Below are 13,559 nucleotides of genomic sequence, written 5' to 3' on the forward strand. Positions count from 1 at the left end.
TCTCCCGTGTGCATGTCCCTGACCTCTCGCAGCCCCGGTCGTCAGGTTTCAGGACCACGATTTGGACAGCTGCACAGGCTGATTTGATCAGGTATCTGAGCAGGGCTGCTGCTCTCCACGCCGCCGAGGGAGGCCCCAGTGCTGGCCCGTGCTGCAGGCCCAGGGCCTGGAGACGGCCACCCCCTCTGTGACCAGCTGTCCATCAAAACAGTTTGGCGGCCCTTACGTGGGTGGGAGAACTCCGATGTGGCCCAGCTTATAATTTATTTAATTGTGCCTCCAAGGGGAGAAAGGGAGGGCAGGGTCTAGTGCCTGTTTAACCTCCATTACTTCTTCCTGTGGGTGGGTGGGGTCCAAAGGATTTCCCATCTGACAGTTCTTGGGGCTGGGGTGGAAGATGAGTTATGGGGAAGACCTAACAAATACTGCACAGTTGTTTCTAAAATGAGGCCAAGACCCCCCTCAGTGACACCGGCTTTTGGTAGGGTGTGGGTCTGACAACTGTTTCTATGAGCTGTATGAATATCCTGTGGCTGCTGAAACAAAGTACCACAAAACGGGGAGCTTCAAACAACAGGAATTTAGTCTTTCACAGTTCTGGAGGCCAAAAGTCCAAGATCAAGGTGTTGGCAGAGCCAGACTTTCACGCTCTGAGAGAGGATCCTTCCTGTCTCTCTCCTACCTTTTGGGTGGCTGGCAATCCTTGGGCTCCTTGGCTTACAGCTGCATCACTCCAATCTCTGTTTCACTCCAGTCTCTGCCTCTGTCTTCATGTGTGTCTCTTCCCTTTTCGTGTGACTGTGTCCAAATTTCCCTATTTATAAGGATACCGATCATTGGATTAGGGCCCATCCTCACCCATCTTAACTTGATGACATTTGCAAAGACCCTATTTCCAAATCATCTTAACTTGATGACATTTGCAAAGACCCTATTTCCAAATCAGGTCACCCTCACAAGTTCTGGAGGTTAGGACTTGGCCAGATCATTTTCAGGGACACAATTCCGCCCAGTACAGAGCTATTCTGCACAAAAGCCCATTTTTGCTTTGACATCTCAGTTTTCTCATCTGTAACATGGGATAAAGAGTACTTCTCCCTTGGGCTGATGTGAGGAATACATTGGTTCAGAGATGTAGAGTGTTTAGAGTCCTGCTTGACACATGCAACCTGGGTATTAGGGGTAGTATTGTTCTTACTGTTATCATCAGGCGCAGGGCACCAAAATCATCATGGAAGGAAAGAGGGTCAAGGTCAAATGCATCTCACACACTTCAGTGGTCTTAAGTCTCCCTTAGACTTCATCCTGCTCATGGCCCTCAGCCATGTGGGCCTCTCCTCCCCACATCACACTGGCTGGTGCCTCTGGACCTTTGCCCATGCCCATTGCCCATCTCTGCCAAGAGCCTGGCAGACTCTTGCTGAGCTCATCGATGGCTGGGCTTCTCCTCATCTTCCCGTGCACCCCACCTGATGCTGGCATCCTTGTCTGGATTGTGCTTGGGCTGAGCATCTTGTCATATGGCAGCTGTGCTGTCCTTCTGCTTTCTTTACAACACTAGCACAATCTGTTATTTCACACTGGTCAATATTTGCCTGTGCTCATTGTCTGAAAGCAGGTAGATCATAAACTCCACGAGGGCAGGGGCCGTCTAGCTTGTTCTTCTCTGTGTGCTCCTGGCAGCGGTGGGCATTCTGTAGTCTCGAATACGTGACCAAGTGGAGGAGGTCAGACCACCTAGTTAGGAACCTGAGTCCCTTGTAGTGGTGGACACCGTCTTGTTGGAGACTTCCATCTGGGGACCCATGACAGAGAGCATATGTGTGGGAAAGCTTGGTTTCGCTCACCCAGGCTTATGTTTTCCTGTTCTATTTGTTTCTATTAAAATTTTTATTTTATTTTATTTTATTTTATTTTATTTTATTTTATTTTATTTTATTTTATTTTATTTTATTTTATTTTATTTTATTATTTGTTAACGCCCACAGCACCTGGTATTCCTAGGTGGTCTCCCATCCAAGTAATAACCAGGCCCGACCCTGCTTAGCTTCCAAGATCAGAAGAGATAGAGCACGTTAAGGGTGGCATGACTGTAGACTAAAGTTTTTATTTTCAAGAAAAATTGGCCTACCCATAGAAAAATTACCAGATATTACAAAGAACTCTCATATTTCCATCACCTGGAGTCACCTATTGCCAACATTTAGCCAGATTGTATTTGCTCTTTCTCTCTTTCTCACTCTCATGGTCAACATCATTGTGATCATTGTTTGTTTCTTTATTTTTGATGAACTCTTTGCAAGTAACTTGTATGACCTGTCCCTTTTTGCTCCTGAATACGACAGCAGCATCTCTTAGAAATGAGAACATTCTACACAACTACAATGTCCCCGTGCTTTATGAATGTTTATATTCTGGTCTCGTCATTTGTCCCAATACTGTGCCTTATGGCAACCTTTGCCTTCCAATCTGGAATCACACGTCACGTCTCATTAGTCTCCTTTAATCTGGAACGTTTCTCTGTCTTTGTCTTTCATTTCATCTGCATTTTGGAAGAGTACAGACTTACACTTCTGTAGATTGCTCCTCTATTTGAGTTTATCTGATAGTATTCAACTGAGCTTATGCATGTTGGGAAACCCAGGTGTTTAAGAAATGAGAGAATTATCCATGATAAAATAAAAAGACTTCACTTTTTAAGAAATTAATAAACTTAGCAACATTGGACCCAAATCCCACATGGGATGTTATGCACAGTGTCCACCCCACAGCCTTTAGTTTCAGAAGCTATGCCTGAGTGAGCCCCAACATCATGATGAGTGGAAGCCACTCCTAACTCACCATGTGACCCTGGACATGACCCTCACCACTGTGTCCCTCAGAGAACAGTATCAGAGAAAACATTTGATGAGAGAACATCTCCCAAGTGGCAGAGCGCAGAAAATATGATTCTTTCCTTCTAAATCTATAAAAGACTATACATAGATGCTTCCATTGCTGGGGGGAGAGGCATATCACAAAAAAAGACAACACCGAAGCAAAAACAGCTGGCACGTTGCACGGATTTGTGCAATAGCAGAAGCAACGGGTGATAAAATGCTATTGCCGAGAACGGCTCTTTGTCTTATCCACAAAGGTTTATCATCTGCAGCGATCTTTCTCAAGAACTCAGATATGCTCACAGCTCTCTGCAATGAGAATGTCAGTCTTGAAGAGAAGCAAGGTCATGCCCACATGGGCTGCTGTGGGCCTTGGCTAGAAGGAGCCACCACCCAACCACGTCTTGCTAGGACCTTACCTAGCCCCTAAGTCAGAGCTCTGATTTCCTGAGTTTAGACATGTTCGTGATCAGTGCTGATCACCTAGCAGGTGTGACATTCCTATAGTTAGAATAAACACATAAATTATTAGATAAATGTAAAATAAATATTTTTGTTCTTCTCAACTAATTCTTTGGCTCATTTTCCAAATAAGTGCTTCTTGACCTTCTTAAATGGATATCCCCATTTGAGAAACACAGAAACACATCCCATTTTACGTGCTGATTTGCACACCCACTCTCCCAAAGGACTATAGAGAATAAGTTCTCATTAATAATCCTGATCCCATCTAAAAATCTCCACCACCCAAAAATATTTTGTCTTTCTGCAATTTCAAGTTATATTTAAAAAAAACTTCCCCCCCATGCATTATGTAGTTTTGTAAAATGGAATATTTTTCTATTCTATCACTCTATTCTAGAGGTTGTGATTGCCCAACCAATGGTCAGCATCATAGGTGGGAGGCAGATACTTGATCCTAGGTAAGTCAGCATCATGATCATGGCTCTGCTGACCTCAAGGTCTGAAGGAGCTGTCTTCTCACTGGACCTGACTCCAGAGGGTTTACTCACAGCATCAGACAGCCCGGTGCCTCTGAATCCCACGCCTCTCTGGTATAGAAAAGATGCCGACCCATGGAAAGAGAAAACAGAAAACTGAGAGAGCCCCCACTTCAATGAAATCATGTATGTTCCTCAACAACAACAACAACAAAGCATTTGGGGTAAGCTGGGCTGTTTATCTCCATATCCACATGTGTTTGTTGATAAAGATCTTACTTGGAAACTATTTCACAGAGATTAGGACAAATTTTCCAGTTAATAATTACAGGTATTAGAAAGCCGTCAGCTGATTTGGCTATGAGACAACACAGGAAGGGGTTCCTCTTCATTTTTAGCCAGTGTAATGACAGCATCAGCCAATTTCAAACAAGACCAAATAGAAGAGCTGATTTGGATTATCCCACTAAATTAACTGTGAAATCTTCTAATTTTATTCAGGCCTATCAAAAAGTTTTTATGCCTAAATGCATCCAATGGCATGTTTTCAACTAGCTTTAAATAGGCTTTTAGCCTAGTTAAGAGAGACAGTTCAGAACATGGACTCTGGAGCCAGATGCTTGGGTTCAAATTCTGCCTCTCCCACTTCCTGCCTGGGTCAGCCTTGAGTACATTATTCACTCTCTCTGTGCTTCAGAACAAAGGGAATAATGATCATAGTTCCTACAATGTGGGTTGGGAGACTAAATGGGTTAATTTACACAATCACTTAGTTCAGTTCCCAGCACATGGAAAGTATGTAGTGGAAGTTAGAGATGGTGATGGTGATGAAGATGGTGATGAAGATGGTGATGATGATGGTGATGATGAAGATTCTTTTCTTGTACACTGAGTACTTTGTTCTTGCAAGTGCCATGAAAGTGTAGCACGTACAGATTTGGTAAATTTTCTCAGAGCCATTATTATCCCTGTGTTCTGATGAGAGTAGCAGAGGCTTAGGGAAGTTAAGAAATAGGAGATGACCTGGACCCAGGCCTACTAGATGGACTGAGGCCTCCCGTGGCCAAGGTTGAGGTGTGAAGATGGATAGGACATGATCCCTGCCTTGAGGGGCCCATCCTTTCCCTTACCCATGACAGGCAGGAGGATACAATGTTCTAGTGCTGGCATTAAAGAACAGCAGGTGTCATTAGATCCTCACAGACACTCTGTTCCCTGGTTGGAACAGACACTATCACCTCCATATAGTTAAAGATAAATTGACACACAGAGAAGTTATGTGGCTCGTTCAAGATCATACAACTGAACGCAAAAGGGCTTCCCCACTTCAATTTTCTAGCTAAGGCTGCCCATGTAGCCATGTCTCTTCCAGCTCTGACTTGAAGGAGCCGCACAAGTACCCTGATCAGCAGGATGGTCCCAAACAACCCACACACCTAGACATGAGTTGGAATAGCCATCATGCTGAGCTGTGTTAAGATGACCAGGTAGATTAACGGTTTGACAGCTGACCCATTTACTTGGCCTTTATGACAAGTGTGGTAAGGAGATATATTTGAAATGGCGCTCTTGGAGACCGCATTTCAGGCAGAAACTGGAGAACAGTTATTGTGTAAAAGAAAGAACATTGGTTGGATAGCTAGGGCTGAAGCTAGGGATTCTCTCACTGGTCCATGTGCGAAGCTCAAAGGCCTGGCCCCAGATCACACAGCCAGATTGTGATGGGCCAGACTTACTGCAGGCCCATTCGGCCCCAAGGCCATGCTCTGAACCACTTCTCCACACACCCTTCCTCAACTAGCTTTACTTAGCCTCGAAGGAAATCAATGGCTTGAGACACAATGTCAAGATAATGCATATAAACTTATCTTATGAATGATGAATTTTAGATGCTGGTGATTAACATTGGCTCTGGGACGACCAGCTGTACATGTTTGTGTCCCAACGTAAGTCTGTCCACTAATGATTCACTACTTAATTTACCAGCAAGAAGATCAGGTTTCTGTTACCACCTCCAGTCTCAACTTAAAGCTTTTGTTATTTAACTGAGGGTTGCTGCCCTAAACAATGGCTCTTAACACATTTTGCTTCATAAGGCTAATTGTGATTATCTTCTCATGATGCCCTTTGATTATTCTGAATGCTTCTAATATGATCAAGTAGTTTTCTGTCATGTACCTAACTATCATTTATCTATCTATTCCCATCCTCTTTCTGCAAAGGATTGGTAGATACTTGTTAAGTAACAAACAAATAGGTAAAAGTCCCAGTTAGCAAAGGCACTGTCAACATTAGATTGGTCCTATATGTTTGAGACTTTCAGATCCACCCAGGGATTACAGAATCCAATTGTGAAATTGGTTTCATCTTTTTACTTGGAACACAAGCCATGCTTGTTAAATCAATGAGTCACCAGAACTGACTCTGAAAAGTTTTTGGCTATTCTGCAATTCAAACCAACTTCCAAAGAAAAAGATTTGCTATCCCTAAAGATGATCAAAGATAGGGTTCACATGCAAATACTTTTGAAGAGGCAATAAGCAGGCAGTTTGTAAAGACCCTTTCCAGAAGCATGTTGGGGATTGACCAGACCAGTAAGGCGAGGAGCTAGATTACCTCTACAGGGCCAATGTGTTTTATGTGTGTGTGTGTGTGTGTGTGTATATATATATATATATATATACACACACACACAATATTATTACAAATACATGTATATTAAAAACAATAATATATTTTAAAATGACTACTTATTGAGAATGTATTGTTCATATTTAGTCCAGTGTGACTTACACATATCACCCAGTCTTTACGACAACATACAAATAACAGAATAGGTTAGGGGAGTAAAGAAGTTTGCCCCAGATCATTCAATGACAAAGTGCTCGAGTCAGGATTCAAGTCCTGGTATGTCAGCCTCTGAAATCCGGGCCGTATTTAATCTATACTCATTTCTACGTTATCTTGTTTGATGCTTATCTTGATGAGTGAGTGGGGAGAGAACAGGGCATCTGCAAGAACTTCCGTGCGGCTGGAGCAGTGGGGTGGAGAAGTGGGTGGAATGTGAAGGGATAGTGGAGGTATCAAGATGAGAGGCTAAAACTTAGCCGGGGACCATAGGGTCTTAATTTTGGCTGCATGTTAGAATCTCTGTGGGGAGCCCTTAAGAAATGTAAATCATGGAATTTCAGGCCCAGATCAATTAAGTCACAATATATGGGAATAGGACGTCCTCAAATAAATAACAGTGTTTTTTTCAAAAGCTCTCCAAGGGATTCTAATGTGCAGTGGGGTTGAAGTCCGCTGGGGTAGATTGCGAACAGCCGTGTTGGCCCTGATTATAGGATTCCTAATTTGGTCTATTTTGATACACGTTTTCTTTTACAACTTTACTCCTGGGGAATTTCTTTTGTCCCGCATCCAGGCGCAAAGCAGTGGGGCGCCACACAGGGTAAAGGCAGAATGGAGGACCGTGGGGCTGAGTGACATCTGACAATGTCTTCCCTGTCAACTTGAGAAACAACATAAACAAACCATGAAATTTTGCTTCTTCTCTGCCTAGGGGCTCTTGGTTGGCTGCCACGAAATTGTCAGCCTCTTAGAAAGTGTCTATCTGCTCTAGAAGGGGTCTGGGAACACAAAAGGCACACGTAGCTCCAGCCTGGAACCATCACACACCAGATCCAGCAGCACAGAATGGCCTTGCAGCTACCTGCTTGACCAGCAGTCTTCCCTGGGATCCCTGGTCTAGTGAGAGCTGCATTCCTGTTTTTGATAAGTTTCCCTGGGAGGTCACAGTCAACAGCCAAGGGAGAGGGAAGCAAATCCCCCATTTCCAAAGCAGTTGGTTCCAGGATTCAAAACTGGTTAGCCTTCCCCAACAAACAACCAACACGGAGGAGATGCTTCCCGCTGAAATGCTCTGTCCCCATAGAAATTTAGTTTCCCTAGAAAAATAATTCCCTTCCTCTTCCCAGGAATCTTCTTCCCTAGAAGAGGCTTTTCACAACCGGCTGAGGTGTTTGGGGATCTCTTTAAAAAAGGTTCACCATAACTTCATTATTGGACTTGAGGGAAAGTAAAAAACACCACCAAAATACAAATCTGGTCACTATGTAGTTAAAGAATGAAATTAAAGAAGCCCTCATGTATCATTTCTGTACTTCCCATGTTAACCTTGACATGCTAAACATTAACATTCAGTGTTTATTTGATTGCATCGAAACCAGAGTGTTCACTGAATTTTGGTAACCTAGTAAATTTTATGTAACATGAGTGTAAATACCGGGGAATAGAAAGTACTGCAAAAAAAAAAAAAAAAAAAAAAAGTTCGTTCTTTTTAGTCTACTAATTCCACCTCTAAGATTTTATACCAAAGAAAAGTGGTATCAGAAGTTAAAGATCAATTTGTGCAAAGATGTTCACTGCTAGGTTATCTAATTGTCAATAACTGGAAAATATCTAAAAAAAACCCGTAGGGCAAGGGTTGGAGAACTTTTTCTTAAAAGACCAGGGAGTAAAGATTTTTGACTTCATGGGCCACATAATCATGGTCTCTGCCACAACCACTTGTCTCTGCCAGGTAGCACAAAGGCGACCACAGGCGATATGTAAATGAAAGAGCATGACTGTGCTCCAGTAAAACTTTATTTACAAAATCAGGCAGCAGGCAGGATTTGGCCTATAGGCCAGAGCTTGCTGACCCCCATTCTATAATAGAGAATATAGTTATCATACTCCAAAACAATAAAATATGATGATTTCACAGCTAATTTAAGATCCTATAGAAACTCGGAAAAATGTCAATCATGCACTGTTAATGTAAAAAGCAGAAAAGCATGTACAATTGCAACCATAAGTGTGTGTATGCAAATGGAAATGGCTGAACAGAAAAGTCTAGTTAAAAGGAGTGAGGATAGTGGGGGAATGGGTGTATTGTTACATTCGGAGTTTGCTTCGTAAGTCGTTTACATGTCAGACTTTTTCCGTTAGACCTCAGGTAGTAAACCAGTATATGAGGAAGACAGAGGGACACTGGTGCTGTCCTGCGGCCAGCTCTAACATATTTATCGACTGTGCCCCACACAATGACATCCTTCATTCATTTCATTATTTGTGAATTTACTGCAAAGTGTTTACTAACAAAGAGTGGGACATCCAGTATGTGGCAGACCCAGCATAATGTGGTGGGGGGACCAATTCATGAAGGAGTCCGACGGGGTTCCTGAGCTGAGACACTTTCGTTCAGGTAGGATGAGGACGGGTCCACAGGATTCAGCCCAGGTAAGCCCTGTGAGCACAGGTGAGGAGCGACTCTTCACCCTCAGGCAGTGGGTGGCCCCTAAAAGATTGTAGGCAGAGGCTGAGAATGATCTTCAGGGCTTTCGCCTCACAGGGAGCTGCAGAAGGAAAGGTGATATTGATAAGTGTCCTACTAGGACACACCAGCCCTAAATTAAGGATGGGAAATGCTGGGCATGGTCAACCACAGCCCATCCAAAGGATGGAGAAGGCTTCATCAGAGCTGCTGAAACCCTGCCTCCTCGTAACCTCGCCTCACCTTCTGCCCCATCCTGTGGACTTCGGGGCAACACCTGACTGGCCTGTCTATCAATCAATCGGTAAAGCGCATCGGAGCCGGGCCTGTCTCGTGAGGGTCTCGGGACAGGATCAGATTTATGTCCAAGAGCGTGCACAAGGAGCCGCGAGCGTAAAACTCCAGATGTTCACCCTGCAGATGTTTCACGTGCAATTTGGGAATTTGGGAACGCTCAAAATAGCATTTGCCCATAAAATTGCCTGAAATGCAGTCCAAATGTGTCTGTAGAAAGTAACCAAATAGCTATTTATTGTTATTAGTCCAAGTTCTTTGAGCTTCCATGTGGGGCTGGGCGTTCATCTAACCGGGTGCTGACCACATTTGGGGGGTGGCCTCCGAGGCACTTCCCGGATGCCTCAGGTTCTGGTTTATAGGGTCAAGCGAGCCTTTGGCAAATGCTCCCCTCGGCCCTGACATCTGACCAGGACGCATGGAGAAAGCCCCAGTGGGCTGTTCTGAGGCATTCTCCTTGAGGTAAATTCCTGAAAACCTTGATGAGGGTCCCAGCCTATTTATAAACATACCAACCTACGGACAAAGAAACAGGTTAGGAGGGGATGAGATGCTCATCAGGCAACCACCCACGGGCAGCCCGTGAGAGTACACAGCTTTTATTCTCATTGCGGCAAGACACACCTGACATAAGGGTCACCATTTTAACTACGTTAAAGTGTGCAGTTCAGTGACACTGAGCCCATTCACGGGATTGTGCAACCATCACCACTAATCTACTTCCAAACATTTTTACCTCCCCTAAAAGAAATCCTGTCCCCATCCACCGCCACTCCCCTCTCCGCTTGCAACCACTCATCTACTTTTTGTCTCTGGATTTGTCTTTTCTGGACTCTTTCTATAAACGGAATCAGACCATATGTGGTCTATGCTTCCAACGAGCAAGTAAAAAGGCGCTCAGGATCATAAGTCATCAGGGAAATGCAAATCAAAATAGCAATGAGATACCTCGTCACACCCACCGGGATGGCTGTAACTTAAAACAACGGCAAATAACAAGCGCTGGTGAGGATGTGGAGACTCTGGAACCCTCGCACGCTGCTGGTGGGAATGTAAAATGGGGTGGCCACTGTGAAAACAGTCCCTGCTTTTGAACAATAACTTACAATTTAGGACACTGGGTTTCCTCAGGCTGAAGGAGAAGGAGCTATGCTGGAGTCCAATGGTCTGGGTTTGAGCCCTGGACCCTCCATGCCATGTGACCTTAAATTCCTCCGACCTTCATGAGTCCTCACAAATCACACCCAAGGTGGCAGAGGCCTCCACACGCGTCCCCTGCAGCCCCTATCTCTAGAACTTCCTCTTTGCTCGCTCCCCTTCAGGCATTCCGGCCCTCCATTTCCCAGCAGGCGGACTCTCCTCCAGGACCTTAGCACTTACTATTCTGCCACCTAAAACGTGGATTCCTCCCTCATTTCTTTACACTTTTATTCCAAAGCCCCCTTTTCAGCACTCTACTTACAAGGGCGATTCCTCCCCTGCCCTTCGGCTCTCCCCATCACACTTACAGAAAAATAACTGGTTTTTATTTCAGGGGTTTATGAAGTCACTCCCTCCCCAGTAGGCTGTGCCGGTCTGCTCACCGGCATGTCCTCAGCACAAGCAGTGCCCGGCACAGACAGCTGCTCTAAAGAGGCTCTTGAATCAGTGGGTGAAGACCTAGAACGATGCGCAAGTGCAGGTCGGCTTTCCTTGAGCGTGTGGAGCTCAGCGTGGCTTGCCAGGTTATTCTCGGATCCTCCTCACCCATACTGATGGGGATGGGGGCAGGGACAGGTCAGGGAGAAAGAGCAACACACAGCATGAGCTAGGTCTCAGCGGGGAAGCAGCACTGACCCACCAGCTCCTCTGGATTAAGCAAAGCAAGGGAGATTCGCAGAATATTGGGACCTCTGAAGGGGCGGGAACCAGATCCTGGGAAAATGCAGGACAGGACTCTCTCCTCTCTTCTTTCCTCTCATATTTCTCTCCTTTCTTTCTTTTTCTCTCTTTTCTCTTCTCTCTCTCTCTTTCTCTGTCTCTCCCCGCTCCCCTCCCACCCCTCCAAGATCTCTCTGTATTTTCCTTCACTGATAATGTCCTTTCAGTCCATTTCACAGCCGCGTATATATCTAGCAACCTGAGCTAGACTAACTTTCTTGTTCCCAGTTCTGAAATCTCGGGGAGGGGATTCTGATTTCTGATTGGCCCAGCTTGGGTCAGGCTGCTTCCTTGAGCCCACCAATTGTGTTTGGGGGTTCAGGGGGGGACTGGGGGTGACAGGGTGGTTAAGGAAGGCACCGGTGAACGGGATACCCATCATGAGATCTGTTCCCCACATGAAGCTGATGGGAACGCTCGCTCTACAGGTCGCTCGTTACTTCTTTGTCTATTAATTCATCAGATGTTTATTGAGTTACTACTGTGTGCCAGGCACCATTTTAGGGCCTGGGTATATAACAGTGGACAAAATACATGGAAATTTCTGCCTTTGATAAACTCATAACCCAGGAGAGGAAACACCCCATTAACGAGTAAATAGATCTGTTCATTAATGGGGAGAAGCAAGTGCTCTGGTGAGAATTCAGCTGGGTAAGGAGACATAGTGATGGCAACGGGCAGTACGATTTTAACTCAGGTGGACAGAGAAGGCCCCTTTGATGGGGGACATTTGGCAGGGACCTGGATGAAAGAAGTGAGCTGGGCAGCATTGTAGCAGGTGGCCCTGCATGCACAAAAACCACATGGCAGGCAGATCTGTGTGCCTGAAACAAGCAAGCCAGTGGGAGCTTAATGGGGGCATGGAAGGAATGAGTGGCAGGCCTCTGGGGTCTTGCACATCATACAAATGGCATTAGATTCCGTAGCTTTCTGGACCTTTTCACAGGCATTACCCACCCCGTTTGTTGCTGCTATGACACATCTAATGAGATCAGTGGGGCTTCTCGGGGGACCCTAGACTGAGGCAGAACGTGCAGTTCGGAGCCAAACAGCTTAGATTTGAGTCCCAGGCAACCCCTCACTGCCTGTTGCATCTTGGGTCTCCGTGTCTCCATCTCTATAGAGTGACATTAAGAGCTCGTCTCAGCCTGGCTGTGGGAGTGCCCTAAAACCTCAGGCAGAAGCTGGGGAGGGGGGGCAGCACAGCTGGGCACATCACAGGGGCTCCACGGCCACTTCCCTGCTCCATGCACCACACCCATGCCTTTGGGCGGGCGGGAGGAGGGCTCCTGTCCAGCAAGGTAAGCAGCCGCGGGGAAACATAAGGCCACAATTGTGCACCCGCCGGCGGCAGAAATGACAGGGCTCGTTTTTCAGAGATCTGCGATGACAGTCACGGCTCAGGGTCGGGGGCTGCAGCCAAACTCCCCTCCCACAGCTCACAGCCTTGTCTCCGACTGCTCGGAGCTCAGGATGAAAAATGAAGGACATTCCTGGCAGTGGTACGTGTGCTTGATGGAGAGACGAAGGCCGGCTCTGGAATGACTTCACGGGGGCCACATGGGTGGATGAGCTTCGCTCGCCGGCCCCTTCGCTGTGTCCCCAGAAGGAGGCAGGAATCCTTGATAGGAAATCCTGAAAGATTGGTCCTCACGGCGCCATCCCAATAATCTGTTGGGGGCCCTCAAGCCCCAGAAAAGGCCACAGCCCTGATAGGGGCCTCACCCCATGGGTCCCAGAAGCCCTGTCAATCAGGTCAACGCAGGAGCTACAGGGACGGGTCAGGCGGCTTTAAAGAAAGCTCCACATTGTTTTTAAAGGGTAACCCGTTTGCATCTTGGGTTTCACTGGGAAGTCTGTGTGGCCACAGTGGCCAGTTTAGCATTTGCTGGGAGCTGGGTGAGCCAGGCCTGAGGAGCAGCCCCTCCGGGGCCTTAGGTAGTACTGTGGTCGTGCCTTGGGGGAGGGGAAAGGGCACATTTTTATCCCATATTTGGTGATGTGGTGGGCTTCGAGCTCTTCTTGCTCTCTCATTTGTCAGGATCTTAATGAGAAACCCCAAAAGGATTTAGAAATTTCCCTTTCCCAAGGACAGGAAATAAATGGGAAAGTTCTAAGGACTTAGGGGAAAACCCATGGCAGGGAGGGACAGCAGTCTTTGTTGTGTGTGTGTGTGTGTGTGTGTGTGTGTGTGTGTGTGTGTGTGTG

General features: G+C 46.0%; 1 pseudogene; it reads right to left on the bottom strand.

Moving 5' to 3' along the window:
* Positions 1-1,979: 1,979 nt before the first annotated feature.
* On the bottom strand, positions 1,980-2,098 carry LOC111745820 (annotated as a pseudogene).
* Between the last annotated feature and the right edge of the window lie 11,461 nt (positions 2,099-13,559).

Source organism: Pteropus vampyrus, unplaced genomic scaffold, assembly GCF_000151845.1.
Source record: "Pteropus vampyrus isolate Shadow unplaced genomic scaffold, Pvam_2.0 Scaffold166, whole genome shotgun sequence".
NCBI classification, from domain to species: domain Eukaryota; kingdom Metazoa; phylum Chordata; class Mammalia; order Chiroptera; family Pteropodidae; genus Pteropus; species Pteropus vampyrus.